General features: G+C 34.8%; 1 long non-coding RNA gene across 1 annotated transcript in view; it reads right to left on the reverse strand.

Moving 5' to 3' along the window:
- Positions 1 to 18,634, reverse strand: part of LOC113224764 — a 240,390-nt gene that overhangs the window by 14,303 nt on the left and 207,453 nt on the right. The window contains exons 2-3 of the long non-coding RNA XR_003309363.1: positions 13,734 to 13,833; positions 8,381 to 8,677 (exon numbers count right to left, since the gene is read on the reverse strand). This is a non-coding gene — a long non-coding RNA (uncharacterized LOC113224764). The remainder of the gene's footprint in view (positions 1 to 8,380; positions 8,678 to 13,733; positions 13,834 to 18,634) is intronic.

Below are 18,634 nucleotides of genomic sequence, written 5' to 3' on the forward strand. Positions count from 1 at the left end.
AATGAGCAACTCAACTGGTGAAAAATGATGAGGAGAAAAACTTCGATAAGGAATTGTCATCAAAAATTTTTTTGCTTCAAGTTGTGTTTTTGTTTATATGCAGTCACATAGTATTACTGGCCTATAGTATATGCTCATAACTACTTAATAATATGAATTTTTTTTAGTTAATCTAATACATATCTGACACTCTGTGGCAATTGATTTAATACTCATAACAGTTTTGAGATAGGTGCTATTATCACTTTCATTGTATAAATCAGTAAACTGAGGCAGAGAGAGATTAATAAAGCTTATTCAAGGTCACTCAGCAATTAGGTGGCAGATATGGGATTCAGGCCCTGTGTGCTCACCTCCAGAGACTGGGCCCTTAGATCAACACCATAGCATCTCTTAGTGATGTTGAACACATGTTTAAATAGGTACATAAATGAACAAATGAATATTAAGACATATGCCTCTCAAAATAATCAGGCTGCAAAATATCCTTTTCATAGATCATGAAAACATTGCTTAAAACAATGATGCAATAGACACCATTCACTTTTGCTAATGAAGTTTCTAATGTACACATTTCTAATATACACATTGTGATTAACTTTAGCTTACTGCTATGGACTGAATAATGTCTCCCCCAAAGCTTTTATGTTACAGCCCTAACTCTAATCCCCAATCTGACAGTATCTGGAGATGGAGACTTTGCGAGGTAATAGGTTTAGATGGGGTCAGGGAATGGGGCCCTCATGTTGGGACTGATACCCTTATAAGAAGAGAGATCAGAGATGTCTCTTCATCTCTCTCTCTCTGCCATGTGAGAATACAGCGAGAATACAGTTGTCTGTAAGCCAGGAAGAGAGTTGTCATTAGAACCTAACCATCCTGGTATCCTGGTCTTGGATTTCTAGCCTCCAAAAAGTGAGGTACAACTTTCTCTTGGTTAAGATATTGAACCTATGGTAATTTGTTATGCTGGCCTGAGCAGACTAGGACATTCATTTTTTTAATCTCACTATAACAGTTATGTTTTCTGCAAAATGTGTTGTTGGTTTTTAAGCACGAGTTGAATATTTTAGTTATTAATACTTTGCTTTTTCATATACATTTTAGAATAAGCTTGTCAATTTTATAAAATGCTTACTGGAACTTTGATTTAGATTTTGTAAAATCTATAGACTTATTTGGGGGAAATAGCATCTTAACAATATTAAGTGTCCTGCTCGATGAGCATGGTATAGCTCACAAATTATATAGGTCTTTTGAAGTTTCTCTCAGCAATGCTTTACAGTTTGCAGTTGAAAGGTTTGGTGCAGCCTTTGTTTAATTTTCCTTTTTAAATTTTTTAACATTTTCCTTTAATTTTTTGTTTCTGATGTACTGTGAAAACTGTTTTTTCTCATTAGTTTCACATCATTCATTGCTAGTATATAGAAATACATTTGATATTTGTATATTGACCTTGACTCTTATAACCTTGCTAACATAAAAGTTCAGTGATTTTTGCACAGATTTCCTAAAGTTTTCTACAAGAAATTATGTATTCTATACATAATCATACTTCTTCTTTCTAATATCCATTTTATCACTTTATTTTTCTACTTGCTACACATGATCTATAGTGTGGTATTTAATAGAAGTTGTGAGAATGAAAAACTTAGCTTGCTAACAAACTTAGGGGTAAAGAATTAAGTGTTCCACTATTAAATCTGGCCTTAGCTATAGGTTTCTTTCTTTTTTGTAATTACCTTTTATAAACAAGGAAATTTTTCCTGTGCATTCCAATTTTGCCTGGAATTCTTATCATAAATCTGTGTTTAGCTTTTTTTCACATTTATTGAAATGAAAATATGGTTTTCACCTTTAATCTGTTAATCATATTGTCTAATTTTGAAATTTAAATCAAGCATGTACTCATAGATAAGTTCCATTGAGTTACGATGTTATTTTTATGTCTAGATTAAATTTGCTAATGTTTTGTTGAGAATTTTTGTAATAAGTTTTACGATGACTATTAACCTGTAGTTTACCTTTTTTGTAATGTATTTGTCTGGTTCTGGTATCAGAATAATGTTGACTTCATTGAATGAGATGGCAATTGTCCTCTCCATTTGTATTTTCGGACATAGTTTGACCTCTATTGGTATATTTCCTCCTAAAATGTTTTGTAGAATTCAATGGTGTAGATACCTGTAATGAATTTACTTTGTGGAAAAGCTTTAACTGGAAATTAAATATTTATGATAGAAATAGAGCCTTTCAGGTTATATGGTTTTAGTGGTATGAATCTTGTTAGTTTGTGTCTTCCATGAAATTTATTGTTTTCTAAGTATTCAAATATATTGGTATGATATTCTCTATTTTTTAAAACCTTTAGAATATTGAGTTATGTCTTCTCTCTCATTGATATTTTATGTTTCCACTTTTTATACAGATTAGTTAGTTTGGCTAGAGTATTGGAACAAGCTTTTGGTTTTATTGATTTCCTCTTGCTATGGCTTGAATCTGTTCTGGAAGTTTTCAGTGTTGGAAACTTAATCCTTACTGCTATAGTGTCGAGAGGTAGGACCTTTAAGAGGTTATTATGTCACGAGGATTCCACCCTCATGGATGGATTAATGTCCTTACTGTGGGAGTGGGTTCATTGCAAGAGTGGGCTTGTTATAAAAGCGAGTTCAGCCCTCTCTTGTTCCCTCTTGCACATGGTATTTTGCCCTTTTGCTTTCCACCATAGGATGACACAGCAAGAAGGCCTCCACCAGGTGTGGCTTTTTGACCTTGGGCTTCCCAGCCTCCAGAACTGTAAGAACGAAACTCTGTTCTTTTAAAATTACTCAGGCTCAGGTACTCTGTTCTAGCAGCACAAAACAGATGTAGGTCGGGATATCATGGGATAATACAGCAAGAAGACTGTGCCAGCTTCTGGCCCCTTGATCTTGAACTTCCTAGACTTCAAAACTGTGACCCAGCAAATTTGTGTTCATTATAAATATAAATTACCCAGTGTCAGGTGTCCCATTATAGCAGCACAACACAAAGGCTCCCCTATTTTTTCTGTTTCCAATTTCATTGATTTCTAGTCTTACCTGTATTATTACTTTTTTCTACATTTTTTGGAGTAAGTTTCTTCTTCCTTTCTAATGTTTAATGCTACACATTTATTTCTAAGGGCAATTTAGCTGCATTCTTCATTTTTTTGATGTTTGTGTTATTATTTTTATTAAATTCAATATATTTTCAAATTTTAGACATAATGTTCTCTTTGACCTATGGATTATGCAAAGTTATGCTGTTTAATTTGTAAATATGTGGGAATTTTAGTGATATCTTTCATTTTTGTTTTTAAATTCAATCTTATTGTTATTAGGAAACATATTTTTATGATTTCAGTACTTTCAAATTTAAAGGTATTGAGACTTCTTTTATGGCCCCACATTTCATATATGTTCTGGGCAAATTTTTAAAAAATGTATATTCTGCTGTCATTGGGTGAAAGTGCTCTATAGATATCAACTAGGTCTAGCTTTTTCATAGTTTGAGTGTTCCTAACAATTTTCTATCTATTTCATTCTGTAATCATTGAAAGAGGATATTGAAATCTCCATGAATATTGGATTTCATTATTTCTTCTTCCAGCTATAACAGGTTTGCTTCGTGCACTTTGTTTCTCTCATTTTAGATTTTTATGTATTTATTATGTTATGTTCTGAATTTATCATATTATTGTGGAAGAGCTCTCTCATTCTTGTTAATATTTTGTGAAATCTTTTTTGATATTAGCCATCGTGAATTTGTATGTGTCCTGATATGGAAAATTGCTTTCTATCCTTAAACTTGTAACCTAATAATGTTCTTGTACCAGTAATCTTCACTTTGAACGAATCTCGTATGAATGGCTGTCATGTATCACCATTTAGTTAAATATTACTTCCTCAACAGCATGGTTTAAATTTCAGTTACCATGGTGTATTCAACTGTAAGTAATTTCATAAGCCACAACTTTGATATAAACTCTTTAGTCCACAGTCACTATATTAAATAACATATGTTCACTTTTTTCAAAGTATTTTGTTGATTGGTCACAGAACGTATGTTGTTAATTTCATGTACAGACAGCAAAGCATGTAGTTATATTTCCTCCTTGCTGTCCAGTGACAAACCCACATGACATTTTACTAAAATGAATACCGAGAGAGGAACCTGCCCAAGAAAGATAAAAATGTAGCCAGGAAACAAAAAGTGACAATGCTAGAAGCAAAGTTCAAACAAAATGCAAACGAAGTTGTAGGAGAAGTAACTGACGATGGGAATATAAAAATTGTCGTATTTCAAGAGACTATAGATATGTAGCTAGAGGACCATAGTGAAGTCAAACATAACAAAAAATTAGCAAAGTGGTTGTAACAAAAAGAATTAAGACATTCGAGAGAAACTGATGCTGACAAAAACCACATTAAAGAAACTCTGAGGGATATTTCACAACTGGAAGGCAAAAGTATACACTGTTTAAAGTAGACTTAGAAAAAGAGTATGACAAATTGCTAAAACATGATAAAAGTCTTCATCTACACTATATATTATACAATGAAAACTTTTTAAGAGCAAGTAAAACATTTAAGTCCTCAGTTTCTAATGTTTTAAATTACAGTATATTAAACTACTATTTTTTAACTTTTGTATAAATTTATAGTGGAGAGTAAAAGGATTTTTAATGTTTGAACAAAACATTTTAAAGCTAATGGGACAATCGTCATTTTTTTAATGACCAAGTTTACTTATCACATGTTCAACTTTCATTATTTTATTGTCCCATACTACCATGCAAAGCGAGGACTACCTATATTTGAAGTAGGTGAGTCTAGAAGGCAGTGAATTGCTTTTTTATCCGGGTAACAGTCTACATACTCTGAAAACACAGCAGTGATTAAGATATAGTAATGAAAATCTACATGAAGAAAAAACATTATCTATAGATAATTTTCTTCTAAAGCAAGACAGAAAAATAGAAAGGAAACTTTAATTAAACATATTGCTCTGACTGATTGAACTCTCCAGCAAGATGGTATCATTTTGTAAGTTATGATCTGAGATAGCATGACCAAGAAACTAAAAAAGACTACATGATTTTTAAAAATCAAACAAATTATAATTAAATTAAAAGATGTAGACTTGATGATAATCTTAGTTAAAGGCATGACAAATAGATATTCACATGGGGCAGTTCTTAAAAATGATTGTAATTGGAATTCTTTGACATAGTGAAGTTGGTTTGCTAGTCTGTTTTTAAATTGTGAGTTCCCTTTTTCCATAGGCTATATCAATATTGACAGTTTCCCATGGTACCACTATAGCATTTGCTCAACATTTTGCAGATGTGTACACATAGGTTAAAAGATAAAAGTCAGGTTTTAATTCCCTAGCTTCTGAAGTTGCATTGTCCCCAGTCTACCTTGATGTCATACAATTGTCAAGCTCCGATTTCTGCTCAGATACGTTTATTACAGACTTTTCCTTCCTTTCTAAGGATGTCTTACATTGTGCCAACTCCTTTATAAAATCAATTCCCTTGCTAGGTAAACATTTAAAGTGGACTCTAGAATTTCGAATCAACTATTTTAATTTATTTTATTTTTATTTCCGGTTGTAAAACCCAAATATTAGTAAAATTGCAACCATAGGAATGGATTCTGCCTCCCTCCCCATCTTAGGTCTTAGTTCATTCAGGTTGTTACAACAAAATACCTTTGATTGGGTAATTTGTAAACAGTGGAAATTTATTGTTCACAGGTCTGGAGGCTGGGAAGATTAAGGTGCCTGAAGATTCAGTGTTTGGTGAGAGCTCTCTGCTTCAGAGACAGAGCCTTCTAGCTATGTCCTCAACATGGTAGAAGAGACAACCAATCTCTTTCAGATCTAAAGGTGCTAATCCCACTCATGAGGGCTCCATCCTCATAACCTGACCACCTCCCAAAGCCCCACCTCCTCATACCACCACCTTACAGAGTGGGTTTTAACATATGAATTTCAAGGGGATATGCCAACATTCAGACCGTAACACTTCACTCACTCCCAGTTCTGGGAGCCTTAAAGTGATGGGAAGTGAAGAGTCTGACTCAAGGAAAAGAACAAATCATAAAAGAAAGAAGGTCAGCAGTTTTTCCTAAATTGTCCCTTTTTGCACTTTCTTGATTTGGAAGTTTTATATTGCATTTTCCTTCATCTAGCAGTAACTTGTAATGCTTAATACTGTATTTTTAAAGAAAATTTTCTATTATTGGTATCACTACTGTATTGCTACACAAGAAAACACATGGATTTTCTTTAGTTATCTATTTACCATTCCCTTCTTATAATGTCTGTATAAAATTTGAAGTCATATCATTTTTAATATAAAAACTAAACAAGTAGAATAAATATAAATATAGTTTATATGAAATTTTACGTACTCTATGTTTTATACCATCTGATTTACATTTTATATGGTATTATCCCTCACACTTGCTTCTTGCATTTTACTCCTTCCCTCCGGATTTACTTTTCTTATTGCTGAAAGCACATTCTCTAAGTGTTTTGGCAAAATACTTTAGTTTTTCTTAAATATTCATAAATGCTTAAATATTCATAAATGAGTAATCACAATGACTCTTGAATGATAATTTTTATGGAAACATTCTAACTTATATTCTGTTACTTCATAGAATAAGCTAATCTCTTGTATTCCAGAAGACTGTGTCATACTAATAAGATATCTTTCAATAATTCAGTTTTTTGGTTTTTGTTTTTTTGGTAAGCTCACTTGTCCTTGAGAGCTTTTAACAGTCTCTCTTTACTCTTGATGTTTCATAGACTATGATATGTCTCAGCGTGATTTTTTTTAATGCTTCTCATTCCTCGGTGAGTTCCTGCAAGACTCCTATCATTCTGGAAATCTTTAACATTAGCTCTTCAAATACTGTTCTCCTTTCCTGAAACTATTCTTAGATGTATATTAGCACTGCTATGTCTATCTTCTGTACAATCTTAATGCTTTCTTTTTTATATTTACCTATCTCCTTAAAAATTATACAGTAAATAAATATATAACACCTGTATTTACTATAATTTTTTCATGTTTTAAAATTTTTACAGATGTTTTTATCTTTCTAAAAATGCAAAGCATATTTATTTTAAACTTAATTGGCATTGTACTTTCAGAAAAAATTCATTTTGAACAAACTTACCTTCTTATTTTTGATATCGTGTCTTCCTTGCTGTCAGTTTTCCTAATATGATTTGTAACTTTAGCTTAAAAGCGTATTTTGATAGCAATGTTAGTCCTCTGTCTTTTTCTACTGATCTCTTTTGTCTAGAAATCTTGTGGTTCTCTCCAAGTCATCGAGAAGTACAGTCTAAACTCAGATCCTATCCTGGTAGTCACAGAATCCCAATTGCAATGACAATGGATTCATTCGCCACCGAGCCAGGGTGGGATTTGACTTTGCTTCTGTTTGAGGTGTTGCTGTTGCTCTCCCATCCACTGTAGCTAAGCATTTCTATGGAGCTACACTCTGGGCAGTAGTTCCCATGTGTTTTACATTTCACGTAAGTGGAGTTCTTCCTCCGCCTTCAGTTTTATGCCGTAGAGAAGCCGGGCTTGCCTGTCCACTATGTAGGTGAACCTTTGGTCCCCACTACTCCTTACCAAACTCCTCAGCCTGTTCCTGTGCTCAAAATACAGCAAACTTCCATGCTAGATTCCTCTCAGTTTTCATACATAACATATGTGTATATATGTATTCATGTCTTTGTGTGTTTCTCCAAGTTCTCGATAAGCAGATACAGAAACAGGATAAATTACACAAGAAATGTAGTAGGAAAATGCCAGTGAGAAAAAATGGGAAGGGAGCCAGAAAAGGTTGGAGGAGGGATCTCAGAGAAGGAGACAGAAAAGGAAGGCTGTATGGGAGCATCTTAGATATCAGTGATATTGTAAATAAAGTTCAGCAAAGCCATTGTGGAAAACATCAGGCAAAAGTTACAGGTCAGAGGTGCCCTGCATCTTTCTGGAGCAGCAAGCCTCCGTGTCACTGTCACTGGCTGGGAGCCCATACGCTGCGTGAATGCAGGTGAATGTGACTAACAGAGAATTTGGACCTCAGTCATTCCACTTCTTGTAGTCACAGATCTGAGAGGGGTGTTTTCACAACCACTACACCTTGCCACTTTTTTAGTTGTGTCTTTTTCGAGGAGCACAGACAACACTTTGAATTCAAGATGGCAGACAGATCACTGCTGAAGTCTCCCCCTCTGACACCAGATACAAATAAGTGCAAACAGAAGTGGGGGAAAAATCAATGACCGCTGTAAGAAAGCTAAGAACTTGGAACATGAAAAACTGAGAGGATACCTTGAATACTGGAAAACAGATGGAGCTTCATTCCAGACTGAAATCAGAGCCCAGAAGACATTCTGCAGAGTATCGCTAAATGGTAGATGCATCATCAATGATTCTCCATCACCAACAGTGTGGGGCACAGGAGGGTGTTTGGGGCAAGCTATAGGATGACTGGATAAGGCAGCAGCAATCCATGTGAGGCATCAGCAGGAAATTCAGGACCTTGGGGAAGAGAGACCTGAACTCTCCCCTACATGGCTTCTGTGAAGACGGGATAGATGAGTTAGATAGCAAGAGGATGTCAGGTACCTGAGGGAAGAAGAAGGGAGAAGTAATTTTACAAGGTCATATACAGATAGCGAAGGAAAATTTTATTATAAAATTTTTCCTAGGCCGTAGCCTATTTGTGAAGTTTTATGTGGGTCTGTCCATGTTAATAGGAAATGAATCTATCCTGAACTTTAATCTCCCTTTTATGCAGTACTTTAAAATAGGATCTTAAAACAACCCCTTAAACCTGTGAGCTCTACAGTGTCTCCATTTCTTCCTTCTTTTCTTCCCCTTTTCATACCCCCAATGGTGGTGAATACAGTGTAGATTCTGTACATTTACATGTGTTTCTGAAGTGAATGTAAGACTCCAGATATTTACCTTTGGCTTTATGTGTCATACAGCATCATCCCTTAGTACCAGGAAATATTAATAGAAAATACACTTTGTAGGTGCTTAATTAGATGATTTTAGGACCATCCTGAATAAGTAAGTTTTTGAGAGATCCTAGTTGAATTTTTGGTTAAGGCCATAAGAAAAAAAAATTCTTCATTCCAGAAAATGTTTGACTACAGCCCTAGTTGGTTATTGCCTTTTCTTTCTGAATGCATATCACAAAAATAAAAGTTTCTAAGAATTATGATTTTTTGAGGTGGAGTCTCACTCAGGCTAGAGTGCAGTGGTGCGATCATGGCTCACTGAAACCTCTGCCTCCTGGGTTCAAGCGATTCTCCTGCCTCAGCCTCTCAAGTAACTGGGATTACAGGCATGCACTACCATGCCTGGCTAATTTTTGCATTTGTAGTAAAGATGGGGTTTCACCATGTTGGCCAGGCTGGTATTGAACTCCTGGCCTCAAGTGATCCACCCACCTGGGCCTCCCAAAGTGCTAGAATTATAGACGTGAGCCACCATGCCCAGCCGAGAATTATTCTTATATGCTACTTATGTGGCACATCATGTGGGCTTAGGGAACAATCGACTTGTTGCATAAAAGAATGCATTCAAAATGCTTGAAGAATTCCTTAATAAAGATGATGTTTCAAGGTTCACATATGTGCACAACAGATTCTATGTTTTATAAAGGGTGTAATTTTTTGAAAAGTGAGCAAGCATGAGAAAATGTTGTTTGCAGCACATTAATATCAAAGTTCGAGAATAAAAAAATACTCTATAAAAATAAGTACCACAAAACACAATTCTGACTACTCATTCTATTTGAGTAATTATGAATGAGTTACGAATGAATTATTCATGCATTAATTCATTTACTTTTTGAATTTTCTTGAAGAACCTATGGTGAGTTAGTTGAATTACTGAGACATTCTGTTGTAGTTCATTCAACAATAGCAATTGCTATGTAGTCTATGTAGTGTTCCATTGTATGAATACAAGTTAATTTGTCCATTTTACTGTAAATTAACTTCTAGGTTGCTTTTCACATTGGGTTAATTTAAAAGATGTTTCTATGAACATTCTTGCATATGTGTTTTAGTGTGTTCCCACTATGTAGAGATGCATATTAATATTCACATTTTTAAGGTGATTATGAAAGAGTGAATTCATAGATAATAAGGCATGCACATTTTCAGGTTTTAGAAAAATAATTTCCCTTCCAAAATGTTGATACCAATTTATACTCACACTAGCAGGGAAATTATTTTTTTTTAGGTACTCCTCGTTCTTACTAATGTGGTGTTTCCTGTCTGTTTCATTTTAGTCAATATGTTACGTATGTGGCTTTAATTCACATTTCCCTGATGACTAATACATTTTACCATCATTTTACATGTTTTTTTGGCTTTTGGATATCATAATTTACAAAATGCTGTTTGGGTTTTTTGTCCATTTTTCTACTGGGTTGACACTTCATCTTTTGCATTTATAGGAGATTATTCTATATTCTGTATGAATCCTTTCTCAAAAATAGATAGTAAATATCTTCTTTTAAGCTGGTAGTTGGCTTTTATCTCTCAACTATCTTTAAGTTTATCCCTTTTGAAGAAATCTTTCCTTCTACCAAGGTCTTGAGGGTATTCTTTTATGTTTTTCCTCCAAAAGCTTTATTATTCACTTTAATGTTAGATCTACAACATTGCTAGAACTGAGTTTTGTGTATTGTACCACAGAGGTTTGATTTGGTCTTTCCTATGCAGATATCTAATTAACCTTGCACCACTTACTAAAAAGACATTCCCATCTCAACAGCACTGCAGTGTAATCTGTGTCAAAAAATCAAATGACCCTGTACACATGGGGCTTTCTCTGGTCTCCTGTTCTGTTTTACCAGCCTTTCTGTTGTATTTGTTAAAATGTTATGCTAATCATGATTTTTCAAAGTGCTGTTTCTAACATCTCAAGGAACCCATTTATAATGCAATTCATTTTTCATAATAATAAATGTAAATGTATATTTCAGGATACTCAATCATTAAATTTTTTTGCAACATCTCATATTCTATTAGATCATCACTATTGCCTGATAATGTGACTGATGAAGGATTCACAGTCTTTATCACATGACAGCTAAATAATTTACTCATCATTCTCTTGTCCTTAATTATCTTCAACATGTGACTTGTCTTGGTAAATGTTTTTTGAACACTTGACCATTCAATGTGCTTAACTCTAGATAATAGAAACTGTAGATCTCCTTATTTAGAAACGTTAGATTACCTGTTATTTATTTATTTATTTATTTATTTATTTATTTATTTATTGGAGATAGAGTTTCACTGTTGTTGCCCAGACTGGAGTACAATGGCATGATCTCGATTCACTGCAACCTCAGCCTCCTGGGTTCAAGCGATTCTCCTGCCTCAGCCTCCTGAGTAGCTGGGATTACAGGCAACTGCAACCACACACAGCTAATTTTGTATTTTTAATAGAGACAGAGTTTCACCATGTTGGCTGGTCTCGAACTCCTGACCTCAGGTGATTCCCCCACCTCGGATTCCCACAGTGCTGGGATTACAAGCATGAGTCACTGTGCCTGGCCAGTTATGTTAACTTTATATATTGAAAGGGAAATGATGTCATTGCCAAATCTCTTGCATTAAGAAACTTAGGCTTTTATCTCAAGATAACTCCTGACACAGCATAGGATGTAAGGAGCAATGGAGATGGCCAGTTTTGATCTGCATATAAAATATCAATAGAAGTCTAAATTTTGTCTGTTTTTAAAATTAGAGTTTTAATAAAATAAACACAACTTTGATTTATAATTATGATGGGGTAATAGAGACTGAATTTACCCTCTTGCCTGAAACAACCATATAACTCGGTAAAATATATGAAAATGATTTTCAAACATCTGCCACAAAGCGGCACCAGCCAGTGATTCCTCACAGAGGGGAACCTAGAAGATGAGCCCCAGGTTTGCCTCTACTTATTGTCTTAAGAGAATTTCAGCCTGAAGTGCAGGGAGAAGCATGGGTGGTTAAAGCAGAGACTATCGTGGAACCCGCAAGTAACTCAGCAGACAGTGGGAGAAACTGGGCTATGGTGGGAGGGCAGGCAGTTGTTAATGGTGTATATTCTTTGTTCTGTTTTCAAATGTTGTGGCTGAGAACTGCTCTTTAACACCAGGTCTTTTACCCGCTAATAATCCCCTCTTTAAAAATGTCCTGGCTGGTTGTGGTGGCTGACACCTACAATCCTGACAATTTGGGAGGCCGAGGCAGGCAGATCACTTGAGGTCAGGAGTTCGAGACCAGTCTGGCCAACATGGTGAAATCCCATCTCTACTAAAAATAGAAAAATTAGCAGGGCGTGGTGGCACGTGCCTGTAATCCCAACTACTTGGGAGGCTGAGGCAGGAGAATCACTTGAACCCAGGAGGTGGAGGTTGCAGTGAGCTGGGATAACACCCAGCTTGGGCAACAGAACAAGACTCCGTCTCAAAAAAAAAAAAAAAAAAAAAAAAAAAAAAAAAAAAAAAAAACCTTATCGTAGAATTGCACAATGCTGCCCTCAACCTTTTTACAATAGTACCTTTCCCTTTTTTGTGTGTGCTTCTATAATTTTGTAAAGATTTCTTAAAAAAAAAAAAAAATCTACAGAAATCTCTTAAGAATTTCATAAACATATTATTCAGACCAAAGTACACCTAAATGTAGTTATTAGACTAGAGTGCCTATTGCCTGTTTGGTTGATTCTGCATGAAAACCATTAGTGTGATGGTCTAAATATGAAGAATCAAATAAAAATAAACAATGTAATATTAATTTATGTTCACAGAAAACAACAATTTTGTGTAGAATTGTATACTTTATATACATTCCCTTCCCATTATCATTAATAACAAATAGTTGGTGATTGAAAGAACTGATCTGAAAGAATGAAGTCATCTGAGGGGGGAGAAGAATGCTGATTTTCTCCTTCAGTCTTTTATTAACATGGAAATTTGCAGCATGATTTACTCTGTTATTTTCTCAATTGAATCAAAATTGGTATTCAGTAATTTTTTTAGTTTTAAGAAAATATAGTGTATGTTAAGAATAAATGAGTAAATCTAAGCAAATCGATATGTTTCCCACATTAAATGAGGCCAGGCAATCAATCCACATTTCCTGCCTATAGAATGCTGAATTTCAACTGGCTCGAAATCAAGATCAGGGACTATTTTAGGTTATATTAATGTAGAAGAAATGAGAAGGTAAGCCTCACTATATTCAACAGAAGATACAGAAGCATTTAAAATAACAAGGACTTCTTTTCAATGACCATCGAGAACCAGTTTTCCAGTAAGTATGATCTTAGTAATTAATTTTTATTTTTTCTGTAGAGACAGGGTCTTGCTATGTTGCCCAGGCTGGCCTCGAACTCCTGGTCTTAAGTGAGCCTCCTGTCTTGGTCAATCTTAGTAATTCTGATTAAAAACTTTGACCACAGTGGCCTTTACAACACTGGAGGAAGATCCATCTGCTTTCCCGATGTATGGGAGTCCATGTTTTGATGCTTGTCAGACTATGAAATGGTCAAACAAAATTGAACAATGGAGTGAGGTGATGGTAAGGGAGTCTGGGTTTCCTGATCACTAGGTTTGTCACTGTGGGACATCTTGGTAAGTAGAGGAGAATCATAATCTTTTTACCTCACTGTATAGTATTTTCTGCCAGTCATCACGCAACCATATCTAAGATGAAAATACTCCTGGGCTGAATCTGCGGCTTCTCCTAATCGACAGGCATTGACTGGAAGAACAGATGGTAGTTACTGGGATTAATACTGGTTGAACGAAGCATGAAGAGTAGTCAATAAGTTCAGACCTCTTACCTCTCTTTTTGTCTAAATTTGTATCATCGAGGCAAATAATTATACCCATCCCTTCTCCTACATACTAATCAAGTAAACTTTTATTAATTCACCTTCAAGTTTGTTCATTGTAATCGAGATATATTTGCTGAGGCAGAAGCTGAAATAAAACAAATGTGTCATAAAATATACCCTATGATCCATCATTCTCTTATGATGATAGTCTTTTTAAATTTTTAACATCTAATTTGGTATTTTGAAGCATCCCTTTTTTCTATTTTAAAGTCTTAACCTCTTGAGGGTTAAGTTTAAAGGCTGAATAAGAATGTGAAACAAAATAGAGACCCTCTATTTATAAGCACCAGTTTCCTCATCTTTAAAACAGAGATACTAACAAATTGGTCACATAGCGTTTCCAAAGGAGTTCATTAGACCCTTTCCTATAGAGTGCTTAGCACAGCTCTTGGGTATAACAAGTCCTTACAAATGTCTGATGTTGGGGGGAAAAGGGTCAGGAAAGAAAGCTGTCATTAAAAACTTGTATGGATTTCTATCAGGAAAGCTAACTTAATTTCATCCCAGTCTCAAAATTATAGTCATGTTTTCCAGAACTCCTTCCTTGGAAGGGTTACAAAAACTTCAGGATTATTCTGCCCTGAAGATCCAGAAATGTGCATGACCACATTGTTTTGACAGTGGTGCCAAGGAACTGTCTGGATGGATGAGTTGCAGAGGGAAACCAAGAGTCAAAGATCTGGACCCACTAGCAAGGGAAGGAAGTGCTCTTGAAAGAGATCTGGGGCGGGCGGTATGGCTCACGCCTGTAATCCCAACATTTTGGGAGGCCGAGGCAGGTGGGTCACTTGAAGTCAGGAGTTTGAGAACAGCCTGGCCAACATGATGAAACCCCGTCTCTACTAAAAATACAAAAAAATTAGGCACGGATGGTGGCACATGCCTGTAATCCCAGCTTCTCAGGAGGGTGAGACAGGATAATCACTTGAACCTGGGAGGAGGAAGTTGAAGCGAGCCGAGATCACGCCACTGCAGTCCAGACTGGGCAACAGAGCGAGACTTCATCTCAAGAAGAAAACACACACACACACACACACACACACACACACACAAAGGAAAGAGATCCGACAGAGACGTAGAAGTGAAGCTTATGGAGAAAGCCAGTGGAGTTCCAGACTTTAGGACTATTTCAGGAGAAAAAAAAAGTACTTTGGATCATAGAATTTTTGCAGGTGAGAGTTGAGCTGTGTCATGGAATCCTTCATCTTGTACTTCCTGAGGGAAGCAGCTTCAATACTGCTAGATCTAATGGGCAGGGATATTTAATGCCTTGGTTTTCTCCCTCCCATAAGACCAGCATACTGACATGACCTAGTGAAATCTGGATTGAGTGTCCAGAGAACAAGCGCTGCTGGAATATATTCTGCATTGATTTAGGGGTCACTGCTGAGACTTGGGAAAAGAGAGTAAGAAAAACTTTTTAAAGTAATACGTATTTAATATAAATTTACTGAATTGATAAGAATGGATCCTACTATATGGTAACATAGTATTACAATGAGCCAATGTGGACTATTAATAAAGCATAGGAGGTGGCACTGTTCTCTCACTTGGAACTAGGGCATGAGAAACTCTTACAATTAAGTATTTTTTTCTTAATGGCCCAAATGATGCTCATGGTCCCTCTTGTACATGACTTGGCTGTGCTCTCTCTGCCAATGTGTGGCTTCCATTACAGTCAAAGTCAATAGAGTACTAGGATTGGGTTCTATCCAGGCTAAATGAATGTAGTTAAGACCAGTTCTACTCATAACTAGGGCTACTACGTGCTAAACAATCCATCTGTCGCAAGGATGTTACATAAGACAACAGGGTCTAAAATCTCTCTGGGTTATTGACTCTTAAACCAGCTCAGAATTTATTTGGCTTCCTAAGGATTTCATGTTTGACTAAACCCAGTTCAACCTGATCCCTTGACTCATTAATTCAAGGCCTAGCATTCTAAGGCAAGCATAATTAATAGACCAACCTAGTTGTGTTCATTAAGATTCTCATCTTCCTTCTTAAAGAAGAGATCATTCTTTAGGAAATTCAGAGTGCATACTTTTGGAATGAGATAAAAGAGACATATCTTAAAGTCCAGAGAAGAACAGGAAACCCAGCATTCTCTTTAAAGTAGGGCCTATGGAATTTATTTTTTTCCTCTTTAAAAACAGTAAGTTTTTACCATCCACTAAATACAAGTTTATGTCTGATTTTTGTTTGTTTGTTTAATCCTCTTAGGTTAATTATTTTTATATAGTATTTCATGCCACATTTATTTAAAGTAAAAAACAAATGAATATTGATGGTTTGGTGGTTACTATTTTACAAAGAAAAATTAACATAAACAGGTGGTATTATCTGATTGAGGCAGGGATAGTAAATGACCAAATAACAAGAAAACTCATAATATTTGTCAAAAAGAGGCAGAATTATTTAAATAGAAATGTAAATCCTGGCATACTCATGGTTAACACATATTTATTGAACAAGTACTATATCCCAGAAATTTTGTTGGACCCTTTAGACGCAAAAAGTAAGGCATAATCCTGACCTCAGGAGTTTACATTTTAGAGTTAAAATATGCATTAGGAGAATATATGCTCGTTAGGAAAAAAGAAAATTAAACCCCACCATTATGTGTGCTATGGCACAGGTGTGCAGTTTTCACCACTGAAGCATATAATGGGACATTATAGAATTATGGAATGTCTGCTATGGAAAAGGGAGAGTCTTGAGTAAAAAGCAGAATTAACTCAATAAAAAAAAGATTACGGGATAGAGGAAGGTTTTCTCCATAGAGCAAAAGATTAAGACAAAATAAGGTGATAATAGAATATATACAAATTTAAGAAACTACAAATAATAATTTAATATGGAAGATGTGAGGACAGGAGAAAAATTATGTACAGATATTTTTGTAATTTTAGGTGGAGACCAATTTTTACAATTCTGCTACCACACCATATTAGGCACCAGAGAATGGAGGGGAAGTACATAGACCTTAGAGCGCAACTGCTGTGGTTCGTATCTCAACTAACAAGTGTAAACTGGACGAATACACTTCTTATGACATCTGCACTTCTATTTCCTTATGTGAAAATTGGTAATAATAAAGCAACTTTTTTTTACCTGCATGAAATGTTGTTTTGAGGATCAAATGTATTAATAATTAAAAGTTATCTAGAACAATATCTCATACATAAGTATTTAATAACTTTACATGTTACTAATATTAAAACTAGAAATCGTTAAAAATGGATATAATTGTGTATAGCACAAAATCAGATTTTATAGACATAAAACTGTACTGGCGTGTATTGATTGCACAGGATGGGATAACGAAAGGTATTCAGGACAACAGAATGAGAACTTGTCTCAAAGCAGATTATTTTTCAGAACAGTTTTAGATTTACAGAATATTGAGCAGAAAGTACTAAAGCCTCTTATCGGCACCCTCCCATTCCAGTTTTCCCTATTGTTAGTATCTTGCTTTATGTGGTACATTTGGTACAACTGATTAGCCAATATTGATGCATTATTGTAAACTAAAGTTTACAATTTAGATTAGGTTTCACTCTGTGCCTTGTGTGAGTTTTCACAATGTCCCATGACATGCACCATCATTATGATATTATGCAGAAGCATTGCACTGCCCTAAAAATTATTTGTAGTCCATTTATTTGTCCCTCCCTTTTCCTTCTAACCCCTTATTAACTTCTGATTTTTAAAATATTCTCCATAGTTTCATCTCTTCTAGAATGTCATAAAATTAAAATAATACAGTGTGTAGACAGATTGGCTTTTCTTACTAAGCAATATGCATTTACAGTTCCCCCATGTCTTTTTGTGACTTGATAGCTCGTTGGCTTTTATCACAAAATAATATTCCATTATATGAGTGACCACAGTTTGTTTATCTAGTCACCTGTTGAAGAAAATTTTGGATGCTTCCCAATTTGGGGCATTATGAATAATAATTTATTTTTTAGGAGTGTTTTGGGCATAAAGATGATTTATTATTAAACTCTATTACATTCATTATAACATAATTATTACATATTTCAAAGTTAACATAATAAAAATAAAATATCCAGTCATTAAAAAGGCAATATATGTCTCTGTGTTCATCTATATCTTTACATATATGTATGTATACATATTATGGATTCTTAAAAATATATAACTATATGTACATGTGTTGTGTGTGTGTGTACATTTATTGGCATGTAACATTTTCTTGGCATATAGTTAGTGAAAAAAGCCTACTTATTACTATAAAAGAGGGTTCATAACCATTATAATTTTTGTAGATACATAGGTAGAGATACAGGTAGATATGTAGCTACAGGATATGTAGCTAATATCTGAAATTATGTTGACCCAAATGTTTATAATATTTGCCTTGCATTGTAGGTTTAAAATAAATCTTAACTGTCTTCTTTCTTATTTTATTCGTAGGATTAATTTTCACCAGTAATTATCCTTTACATTTGTAAATAAAATTTATTATTTTTGTTAAAAATATTGAAACATAAGAGAATAAACTAAGAAAAGAAAGCAGAAAAGATTCCTAAATGGACAAAATATAGAGACCGAAATAATGCCTTTAAATCACAAATTGAATGTTAAATGTTGATGGAGGATGAACCTTCCAGAAAAAAGTTACATATTAAAATAACA

Source organism: Piliocolobus tephrosceles, chromosome 7, assembly GCF_002776525.5.
Source record: "Piliocolobus tephrosceles isolate RC106 chromosome 7, ASM277652v3, whole genome shotgun sequence".
NCBI lineage: Eukaryota > Metazoa > Chordata > Mammalia > Primates > Cercopithecidae > Piliocolobus > Piliocolobus tephrosceles.